Genomic DNA, 12813 nt, shown 5'->3' with positions numbered 1-12813 from the left:
AACTGATACTTGAAGTTCATAGCTGAAACTGATACTTGAGGTTCATAACTCAAACTGATACTTGAGGTTCATAACTCAAACTGATACTTGAGGTTTCATAACTCAAACTTATACGTAAATTTCAAAACTCAGACTAAGTACTTGATTTAATGCAGTGGTTCTCAAAGTGTGGTCTGCGAACCATTGGTGGTTCGAAAGGGTCCTCCGCGGGCTGGTTCAAAAGCAGTCCTATTATTTCCATTAGTTCTACTGAGTTTTATGTTTTTTTTGTGTGTGATGTCTAGCCAAAACGGGTGGGGCAGTGCCGGTAGGTAGTTTGCGGGTCTTTTTGCCCCACAGAAGTGGTCCTCGGACGAAAAAGTTTGAGAACCACTGATTTCACGAAAAGAAATGTTCGTATTTTATTATCAATTAGCAGTTTAACATCTGCCTAGTTTAATAAGTGCAACGTCCTTTTCATGTGAAAACATGATAAGAATAATGATAAATGACAAAGCCATCAGAACTTTATCTAAAATAGTTTTCCATTTACAAACTGATAAGGTAAAACAAACGCGATGAAAAAATGTTAAAAGTTTGGCCAAAAATCGAGCCAGTAATTACATAAATAACATGATTAACATGATCGTTTCGGATATTACCAGAAACCATAAAGAATTTACGTGTGCTTAAGGATGAAAATGGCACTTAGCATTAGCAAATAAAAATGTTTAACTAGTGTCTCGGTTTACTTCATAGCATTTTCATCTGATACCCTGTAACTGGATAGGCCTGGATCACGCCAAACCACTTCAATAACATCTTAATAGAAAAAACTTTTCTTAACGAGGTTAATCTCGAAATCCTTTTTTTTTAAGTCCTTAACCTGACCTGGTAAAGCGATGTTTTATTAGTTCAACGGTATCTCCCAGCTACGTCAACAAACGCAGCGTGATTAGATTAGTTTTAATTTGTGTGTTGCTTCTTGTTTGGCAGCTGATTCCCCAACTACAAGCGTTGCTGTTAGTTAGTCAGAAAGAAAATTTATGACGCATATAATATTGACTATGAAATTGACAGGTATTTCATTTTCCTCGGAATCTTTACATGTGTTATTAAAAAGGTCTCGTATGATTTAGCGTGGTGTCTCAAGCAAGCTGTATACGAATCTGTCTAAATGAGTCACTATCTATAAGTTTAGGGCACAGCTATGTCGGCTTTCAAAATTTTTCTAAAATAGGCTTAACTATTTTGTAAGTCTAATAATTATATGCATTAGAACTTATAACCGGAGCGCTTTCGAAAGGTGGACCTTTCTTCTTCAGGGGCAAACTGGGAATGGTGGTGCAATCGAATGAGTGATATATATAATGAGAGTTTAGTGACGTCATGAAGGTCATCCGGTTTTTCAGGAAATGTTTAGACTATTTCTCTGTGTACTGTTGTAAGCATCTCATTTCCAGTACAGTGTAGCCAATAGAGAGAGTGTATGGGAAAAGGTGTTAGGGATATTTTACGTTAGAAATGGAAAATTATAGCTATATTTAAAACTATATTTAAGTGTTTAAGTAAAATAAGGTGACACCTGGAGACTGATTGAAAATGATATGTTATGCTAATCAATTTATAAAAACAGGTATGAAAAATTATCTTAAATAAATAGTAAGTTTTAGGAAATTCAGCATTCACCTTACATGAAAAAAATAAGCAACGAATAAAAATTATTTTTCTGAAAGAGATGAAACCAATGAACGGAGATCACTGATTCCAGGATCTAGAATAATTCCGAAAGGTTGAAAAGTGTTTAGATTAGCAATCCAATAAGCTTCTTTTACTTCTCTATCTGCTTTAGTTTTGAATCCTGTTTCAATGCCGATGAGAGTTACATCGTTAATGGAATAAATAATTTTCCATATCTGTTTTTATAAATTGATTACTATAACATATCTTTTTCAATCAGTCTCCAGGTGTCACCTTATTTTACTTAAACACTTAAATATATTTTTAAATATACGTATATTTATCCATTTCTAAAGTAAAATATTCCTAACACCTTTTCACCTACACTCTCGCCATTGGCTACACTCTACCGGAAATGAGATGCTTACAACAGTACATAGAGAAATAGACTAAACATTTCCTAAAAAACCGGTTGACCCTCATGACGTCACTAAACTCCCTATATATATATATATATATCACTCATTCATTACACCACCATTCCCAGTATGCCCCTGAAGAAGAAAGCTACACCTTTCGAAAGCACTCGGGTCATAGTTTGTTTTATTCAATTTCTATCAAGACTTCTTGAGCCTACTTGTTTTCCTAACATCATGAAGATATTAATATAAATTACATACTTTAACAAAAAACCGTCTAACTTGATTTTACGTAAAACTGTAGTTAATGTACTATATTTATGCTGAAATAAATTAATTTAAATTTCAAATTGAATTGTTAAACTTCGTTTGGATTGTTGTAGTATATGTTGTTGCTTATAATTAATTTAGACATTTGTATTGTAGTTTTGCCAGAGGGAGTATTGATGTCACGTGATTAGCATGTGAATTAACTTCAGGAAGGAATTTCCTTGAAAGTTTGAGAAATTGTTTTAAAGTGTAAAAATATGAGTTATATAAGAGTAGGTTGTGGAAATGGATGATTGATTATTGAGTCAGCCAGTTAGTCCCTCGATGTAAATTTTAAATTTATATTTTCAACGAAGTAATAACGATACAAGAAGTAGCCTTGGTGCAAGAAACTTAGCAAATAAGTAGAATCTCTAGTGAGGTGTTATTTATTTCGAAAATCAGGCCTATCGCTAATTATCGGGACTTGTATAAGCTTTTGTGAAGCTTGTAATCGGAGAAATAAAACACTTTCTTTATCAATATATGGACTGGACTTTGCATTCTTTTTTTTTCACCAAATAATCCAAAAACATTTAACAAATCTTCCAAATATTTTTACAGAATAATCATAAAAGTTTTACTGAATAATCAAAATATTTTTACTGAATAATCCAAAACAATTTATCGAATAATCCAAAAAGGAGCCGCCCAACAGTAGAAGTTAAGAAGTTGTAGTTAAGCACAAAGCTACAATGGGCTATCTGTGCTCTGGCCACCACGAGTATCGAAACCCGGATTCTAGCGTTGAAAGTCCGCAGACATACCGCTGTGCAACTGGGAGCATTAAAAACACCCTCGGTGTAATAGTAGGGATACACAATGAGTTTGTTTATAGTTAAACACAAAGCTACCCAATGGGTAATCCGTGCTCTGCCCACGGATATCGAAACCCGGATTCTAGCGTTGAAAGTCCACAGACATACCGCTGTACCACTGGGGGACGACAAGAGGGAAGGCAGCCAGTAGCGCCTTTCGCCAAAAGGAAACTCTTTGAACCGAATAACGGAATTGACTATCACTGACTTTACGTGTCCAATGTTATGTTTAGAATAATGAATAATGTCATTAGACCTGTACCATCAAATGGCTGCAACACCGAAGAAACATACCACCACACAACTAACACAAAACTCGAACCGTGCAAAGCTGCTGCTATCAGTAGTTTAGTTTCAAAGTTTTGATAGACTAGAAATATATCCAGCTATCCAAGATCAGGGCATCTACAAAGATCATGTTCTGAACTCTGGATCCTCCAATCCCCAGCACGGCGAGCTAACCACTACGCCACATCCGGCCCTTAGAGAACATAAAAAGATGGATTTTTGTGAAATTCAAAGTGCAGAATATGTGAAATGCATCACTGTCAACACACAAAATTGAGTTATATATTTGAAATAGAGTGCTTTGTTGTGTAATTGATTGTTTTTAATGTAAAGGGTGTCAGTTTTGAAGCTTCACTCAAACACCTACAACAGTGAATAATGGAAACTTCTCACTACATTACTGTTTTTGTTTTTCTTTCTAAACATAACAGTTTTTGGAAATGTTTCAGTGTTACAATAATATAACATGATAGATTTTCGTTTTTAATAAGGTAAATAAAATCATATCAAAATCAATTTAGCCAATAAAAGGCGCTATTAGATACGAACTCTTTATTCTCATGCCTCCAAGTGGCACAGGGGTATGTCTGCCGCTTTACAACGCTATAAACCGGGTTTCGATACCCGTCGTGGGCACAGCCAGACAGCCCATTTTGTAGCTTTGTGCTTAATTACAAAACAAATTATTGCCCTCCAGTAGCCCAGCGGTATGTCTGTGTACTTACAACGCTAGAAACCGGGGTTTCGATACCCGTGGTAGGCAGAGCACAAATAGCTCTTTGTGTAGCTTAGTGCTTAACTACAACAAACAAACAAATTCATTTTTACTGTGTTGACAACATAGCATCAACTTGCTACTCAAATCACATTAAAACTCAAATAACAATTTGACATCTTTATGCATAAAATAGTTTGAAAATAATCACTCAAAAGAAATAAAGGGAAAAAGCTTTTAAAATGTGTATGAATAGTACATGTAAGTATATAAAAATAAATGGCGATCACAGATATAGATCTCATATCGAAATGAAAATGTTGTCGTCGTTACCAGTTTTGTGTAATCTATGGTATGTATTCATCAGACGATAATACATTGAAGTATCTGGATAAATTCGATAACTTATGCTTGTAATTTGAGGAACCCTGAAAGAACAATTAATTTTCTCCTCATACTCACAGGCCCCCAGTGGCATGTCCGCGGACTTACAACGCTAGAAACCGGGTTTCGATACCGTAGTGGGCAGAGCACAGATAGCCCATTGTGTAGCTTTTTGCTTAATTCCAAACAAACAAACAAAATCATACTCACAGATAAAATGTGGCAAAAAAAAACAGAGAAAATGGAGAAGGACGAAAACACCACAACAAAAATGTAGTTTATAAAAAAATCATATGCAATATATGTGGAGAAGTATATACAAGAGAAGCCTAAAGTTGTTTACATACCCGCATCTGTGAATATATTAATGCTGTATATAAATACGGACAATACTAAACCTCTCCAGCAGAACATAAATAAATGGAACTCACTTGCAGTTTTTATCCTATAAAAACCCAAAGACTTCAAAAGAAAGAAAATATATATGAAAGTTAATAAAGTCCAAAAATAAAGAGAGAGAAAGAGTGGTATATGTAACCAAATTCCCATTCGAACGCATAAAGACCATACCCAGCACCTTTAATATTGTAACCTATAGATTAACACTTAACGTGGGCTAACGTATCACGCAGTATTACATTACAACAACTTTTCACTATTATATTTCTACAGTCTATCCATATATTGGAGTCTCAAGAACAAAGTACGAAATCGCAGTTTTTCGTGTGTTTTTTAACACATTTAGTAAATTTTGTATCCTTTCAACTTTAAAATTTTGTTTTAACCGTCTCAGTGTTTCATTTATTTTGGGAGCAAATCATAAACTGTCTTTAGTTTTATATTTCACGTAAGTAGTATATGTCAAATGTTAGTATGGTAATATAATTAGTATTGTAACTATAATATAATATTATAATAATTGTGAAATAACATTCTGAATATTGTTAAAAGCATCACCTGGCATGGCCTGGTGGTTAGGGTACTTGACTCGCAATCTGCGGGTCGCGGGTTCAAATTGCCGTCCCACCGAACATGCTCGCCCTTTCAGCCGTGGGAGCGTTATAATGAGACACTATTTGTTGGTAAATGAGTAGCCCAAGAGTTAGCGGGAGGTGGTTTTGACTAGCTGCATTCCCTATAGAGTCTATCACTGTTAAATTAGGGACAGCTAGCGCAGATAGTCCTCGAGTAGCTTTGTGTGAAATTCAAATAAATAAAAGCACCTTTCGACAGCCGCGAGAAATAGAACACCAAAAGCGATTTTCATATTTAATCTGTTTTTTTACTAGCCTTGATGAAGCCACAATGGCGAAAATTAGGTAGAGATTTAAAAAAAAGTAGTTTTTTAATTATCTGAGAGTAAATGCTGTTGTTTTTTCTAACGTTATTATCGAAATGTATTTCTAGTAGTTAAAATATTTGTCAAACTGAAGGCTTTAAAGTATATCCAAAAATTATGTTTATTTGACGAATTTTGGATCTCGAATATAAATCTATTTCCTATCCAACTGAAACTTTTCGGTATATATATATTTGAAAGTTTGATTTAGTTATACTCCAAAATTTGCTTTTAGAATTCTGTTCGTTTTTAAATACCGAGTTTCGATACCCGTGGTTGGGCAGAGCAGAGATAGCCCTTTATGTAGCTTTGTGTTTAATAACAAACAACAACAACAACATCGTTTTTAAAATATAGCATTAAACATTATACTCACATACCCAGCGCCATCTACGAGACCGTGAAAGTATAGAGGTTCATATGCTACTAACTGAAATAGTTATACTAAAGCTATCACCAATATTTTATTGAATTATCTTTTTTCGGGATTTTCATCTATAAAGAAATTCTTATATGGTTTCAAAGTCATTTAAAACTTACATGATATATAATATGATATACAAATTATGGACATGGTACAACTGGAAAACAATTAGGCCTAGTCTACAAGTAGAACCGAATCAGTTACTGGAAAACAATTAGGCCTAGTCTACAAGTAGAACCTAATCAGTTACAACACATCAATTATGTATTCATCATGTTCTGCTTTATAAATAATCGACGATATGTTGTACATTTCTTGAACTCACTTTTAATTCTTTTAATCCTTGCTTTTTTTATATACGTACGAAACTTATCAATTTGAAAACTTTAGATAACCCCTATGACAAATGTTAGTACGGTAGTTCATCATTACGTATACAGCATATTATTCTATTTCTCAACCTTTAAGTTCTATATGTGAATCAACTTTTATTTTCATAAATACGATAAACCTTTCAATATATATAAGACATATGTCGAAAGATTGTTTTGTTTTTGAAATGACTTATACGTTTTATAAACTGAAAATGAAAATAATATGACCATTATGCCGAGTTTTCCACCAGAATAAGCTGAGTTAGTGCAAAAAATAAAGACAATATGACAGATAAATCCAGTGGTTTGAGGTGATTAATAACTCGTTCGAAGTCGAGAGGAGAAAGCTTGCGGATAAGAAACAAAATAAGTTGAAACATGACGATAATAACACCATTTATCTTAAAGGAAACGAGATGAATTTGAGATATCCATCATATTTCATATCTTTATCAGCTATCGCACATCAAAGTTTTTACAGGTTTCCAAACTTGCTTGAAATAACATGTGAAGACTATTGATGACGTATTCCGAACACTTCAGTTCACGTTTTAAACATTTCGCTTTGGTTTACATTCATTTTTCCCTTTTATTGTCTGGAGTTATACGTTCGTTAACCATTAAAAAAGTCATATTGAAAACTGAAAAGAATGAAATATTTTCCAAACTCTCAGATGTCTTTCTTCTTCTTTTTTTTTAACAGACATAGTTATTTCATATGTTCTGTACATATATATATATGTATGTAGTTTTACTGGTAATAACACTTATTCATAATGGGGAACGTTTGACGTGGTTTGTGTTTGTATTAATAGAAATATACAATTAGAAAATTAATCTATGCGTATTTTTGGATTACATTTTAAATTAAAACATATATGGATACGTGTATGTGTTTAAGAATAAGTCTAAATCTGTTCTGTAGATAAGATAGTAATGTATTTTGGCTGTCATTGTACTAAAGCAGTATTCGTGACTTTTAATTAACACAAGGAAAAGTTCAGTTTCATAAGAAGATAATTTATTTTAATTATTATGTGAGCATAAGCATCCTTCCCAGTAAAGTGACTTAAAAGGCAACTAGCCAGCTAGTTTTATTTGAAATGTTGCTCTGTATTTTAGTATCCATAATTGAATAAAATTAATTTAAGTATCTTTTCATGAGAAGTTACAGATTCCTTTAATTTCATTAGATTGTGCTAGTCCATCATTATGTATACAACACATTATTCTCTTTTTCAACCTTCAAGTTCTATATGTGAATCGACTGTTGTTCTCTTAATTACAATAAACCTTTCAATATATAAGAATTAAATTAGGCTTAATTGATTACTTTATAGATTCTTTATGAGAAGAAGAACTTATTGTACAGAAACTTCTCGTTCACAGAACTTGGTTTCAAGTTGCCTTAATTTATCAATACTCTCTTTATTCTCCACTCAGTGCTTCCAGATGTAAGTATATCATAATCAGTCTCACTCATGTAGTTTCTCTGTTCAAATTTACCTTACCAACCTCATCCACGACCAGATGAAACGTAATGCAAAATAAGCAAACTAAAACGAATAATGAGAGGTAACTGTATGGTTGTTCGAATTAATTTTTACCCTATACATAATTGATTGTACATAATATTCATCGTAAAGATATAAGCATTTTTAAATACTATAGATTTTTCGGTTTGTTATGAGTAGCTAGGATCTGTAGTTCAGAATACAAATGCTTTTTCTGAGAACCAGCTAGATCAATAACTTGAAATGTTATTTGTTGGCGTTCTTACAATTATATATAAATGTGTGTGTAAGTGTGCGTGTATTTCTTTCATTTTCTATACAATAAGCGAATAAATACATTTATTTACCTATGTATAAAGTTTTCTTATAAATAACATTTCTTAAAGTAACTATTTCTTTGCTTCAGTCCCATTGTACACAGTTTATGAGACACAAAGTGACTGTCTTTTTAAGGTTGTAACATAAAACCTCCTATACGAAATCCCTTTGTGAGCTCGAGAGTTTAATTGAAACTCTTAAAAATATGACTTTATACATCTCTAGAAATTCGAGCTCTTTATGTGAAATATCTAAAACTTCTGATGCTTTATTTGTTTAATTTTATACAACTTGGCTATAGACGACTCTTTTGTGATAAACATATTAGTTTCTCGAGTATGTATGCACTATCCTATTTAAAATAGGATAATAAAACTGTATGTTATCAATTCCCAATTAAAGAAAAAGTTAACCTCTTTCATTCCCATTCTTGGGCATTCCCATGGGTACATATAAGTCCCTTTCTTGAGCATCTGCACTATCCTATTTAAAATAGGATAATAAAACTGTATGTTATCAATTCCCAATTAAAGAAAAAGTTAACCTCTTTCATTCCCATTCTTGGGCATTCCCATGAGTACATATAAGTCCCTTTCTTGAGCATTCCCATGGGTACATATAAGTCCCTTTCTTGGGCATTCCCATGGGTACATATAAGTCCCTTTCTTGGGCATTCCCATGGGTACATACACGTCACTTTCTTGAGCATTCCCATGGGTACATATAAGTCCCTTTCTTGAGCATTCCCATGGGTACATATAAGTCCCTTTCTTGAGCATTCCCATGGGTACATACACGTCACTTTCTTGGGCATTCCCATGGGTACATATAAGTTCCTTCCAGAGCATTACCGTTTTGTGATAATGAGAAGTGAAAATCTAAGGATAATTAAGTGAAACTAAAAAAATTTCAAGTTAAAGCTTTCCTGAAATTCCTGAGGTGGCATTATTTGCATACACATACATATTTGAGAGTTCAAAATTTTATGTTCCAAAACATAAACATAAACTTTTGTTAACCATGAAGCTAAAACATTAAATCTTAAAACCACAAACGGAACGAAGAGGGATTGAATTATCTCTGAACACCCTTAGACTAAATAATTTTCATTTAAATTATCTTTCTCAGAACCTACCAAAGAAAATGAAATAATATTCATGGTTACATACAAGTCTGTTCCATAACACTGCCATGGTTACATACAAATTTCTCCTAGAGCACTACCACGAGTACATACAAGTCTTCTATAGAGTTCTACCATGTTACGTATATATGGGACACACTATATAACCTCACTTGAAAATGTACTATTACGAAAACGTTCTTAGAAACAGTTTTGCAATAAAATTAGTAATTTTATAACTAATTATAATTCATAAACGTTGTAGATTACTTTTCAAATTTTTAGAAGTCGAGTGATTATTTTATTCGATATTTCTTAAAATCTGATAACATAATCATTAGGGAAATATTTCAGGTAATTATTTCTAAAATATGCACGTTGATATGACGAGCAATAAGCAAGATATAATTAAATATACAATAGCCCATGTATTTCTGTGTGTATCTAAAAATAAACTTGGCACTGTGGGAGTTGTTTATCTAAGAAAATAACAGCCAAAAAAGGTTAAAGGAAAATCGATAACGTTCAAATACACATCTTCGCTGTTAAACCACAGCATTTGAAAATACTGACCATCACAACTGCATTTTTGGAAGAATAAAGAAGATCTAAGTCAATTAGTGTACTAATTTTTTAGTCCTTCTGAGCTCCTTTCGAAGTTTGTTAACCTATACTTCTTGAACGCCCCCTGTAATTTTATTCTAAATCACAATTATAACAAAAATAATTTTATATAAAGTCAAATTATCAGCTTCTATAAAAAAGAAAGAAAAAAGTATAGAATACTGGAAGTGGGTGGTTTCAGCTAGAACTCTGTGTTTTGTTAATACTTTTGTAATTATCGTTTTGTGTGTAAAGCTTTCTTGTTTGTTTCAGATTTTTGCGCAAAGCTAACAAAGAGCTACCTGCACATAGCCGTTCCTATTATAGAACTGATAAATTAGAGGGAAGACAAGTAGTCAACAGTAGTCACCACCAGTCATCAGCAGCCACTACCAGATCTTCTTATCTTATCGAATAGTGGGATTTGACTGTCACTCTTGTAGCATACTCATGATCCCAGAGTGCGGATCGCGTTTTTACAGCAAAGAGTCCCGAACAGTGAATCCTCAGTTCATAGTCTACCCATGATAATCACTAGGCCATACCCGGCATGTGATTAAAGTAAATTATGATAAAAATTTTACACCGTCTGATGAAAACTATATATATATATATAATTCATAATTAAATAATTTCTTCAATCTATATGCTTAATTCTGTGTTAAATTTAAAATACAGTATACATATAAAATTTATTTTGAAAGCTTCTTGAACGTAGTCACAACTTTTCATACGTAAATATGTTTATCCTTACACAAATTAGTAGCAAAGAACAGTAAGAACCTGAAACAAACACAAAAAAACACCCATGAAAATCCTAAAAATCCTCGTATAAAACGGGAATCACGTAAAGGAGGGCGTCTCTGCCCGAAATGTAGCCTTCTTTTAATTTTTCTTTGTTCGATGTATTAGCACAAAAATATAAAAGCGGGAAAAAAAAGAAACTAATCATTTGTTCATAGTTTTTGTGACATTATACTCTGGGCTGTGATGTTGCAGCAGCTCCTGGGTAATAAACTATATATTTCACGTCTGGTGATAATGTACTTTCGCGGTATCACGTTCCATCTTAAACTCTAGGGACTATTATATCATAATGTATGACGTCATAATTAGATTACACTCTGTCGACATCGCATGTATCCAGGGTTCTGTGTAATACAGCCACCCAAACAACATATTATTATTAGATAATTCGTTTTTTGAAATACATGACTAATAAAGGCAAACTCCGAATGCTCTTACTAACTTTTGAATTGGCAAGTACCAATAAGTTTATCTGTATTTGGAATAATAACTGTTTTTACTAAGTTAATATCACTATTTTGAAATGAGTGATTACCGATACTCACTTTAAGGATTTAAATGTTCACGAACAAATAGTTTACAAGTTTTCAGAATAATAATGTTGCAATGAGCTATTGAATTATTAGGATTCGCATAACTTCAGCATATTCCTCGAGAACTGAGAAAATCTGAAATTAAAAAAGTTCCTATACTGTTTCTTCCTCGTGGAAAGACTCAGAGAGTCTAGGAATTCGAACGCTTTGTAGATTTTTTTGCAATGCAGATAACTGGTGGTAGCACTAAAATTCCAGGGCGATTTTATAACCGTTTGAAAAACGTGACAAATGTCATTCTGACTGTTGATTAAAAGGATTAAACCAAACTACTTACAAAGCAATAAAATAGAAGCCTAGTGTTCAAAACAAGTATATAAATTAGAACATTTTTGTAAAACCAAGACAACAGCTTCGTTAAACTTTCAGAATTATATTTTCGTAAACTTTGCTCATTTGATGAACGTTCCTTAATAATTTTTCTTGTGAGAAATAGGGAAAATTTTGTTCACATATTAATAAATTTAGATTTAGATAAATCTCCAAATTTCCCTACAGGGGGCCAATATTTTAACACACAAATACACTGAATTGTTGTAAGAAACTCAAGTAATTTTTGAATGAACTAATACCATCTTGTCACGAGAGTCAAAATATGATAAGAAAATCCAGCGCAGTACCAACTTCGTGGTTTCTGCGTTTTATAATCTAACAACTATTTCACAGTCTGATGCAGGTATTATTTTAACTTAAAGACTTTTGATATTAGACATGGTAAAGAGGTTTGAACAAGGAAATATTTGTGCCACATGAAAAATCTTGAATATGAACCACAAACTAAAAAACAAGGACTTTTTGTTAACTCAGTTTGATATGACACACCTTCAAACAGGGTTTGTTTGTTTGAAGTTAAGCACAAAGCTACACAATGGGCTATCTGTGCTATGTCCACCACGGGTATCGAAACCCGGTTTCTAGCGTTGTAAGTCCGCAGACATTCCGTTGTGCCACTGGGGGCTTGTGAAAGAGGGGGAATAATTTCAAAAGCCCTTCAGTGAGCAAAAAAGGTACTAATAACATAAACTATTAAGTGTAAGTTTGATCACAAGCAAGATGCTGAGAGAAACTTCGCAGATCTGACGTTCACATTATCTGTGCATGAGATGGTTATAAAACCTTCCTGTTG

This window comes from Limulus polyphemus, unplaced genomic scaffold (assembly GCF_000517525.1).
Source record: "Limulus polyphemus unplaced genomic scaffold, Limulus_polyphemus-2.1.2 Scaffold24, whole genome shotgun sequence".
In the NCBI taxonomy this organism is placed as follows: Eukaryota; Metazoa; Arthropoda; class Merostomata; order Xiphosura; family Limulidae; genus Limulus; species Limulus polyphemus.
Note: the sequence above shows the minus strand (reverse complement) of the source record.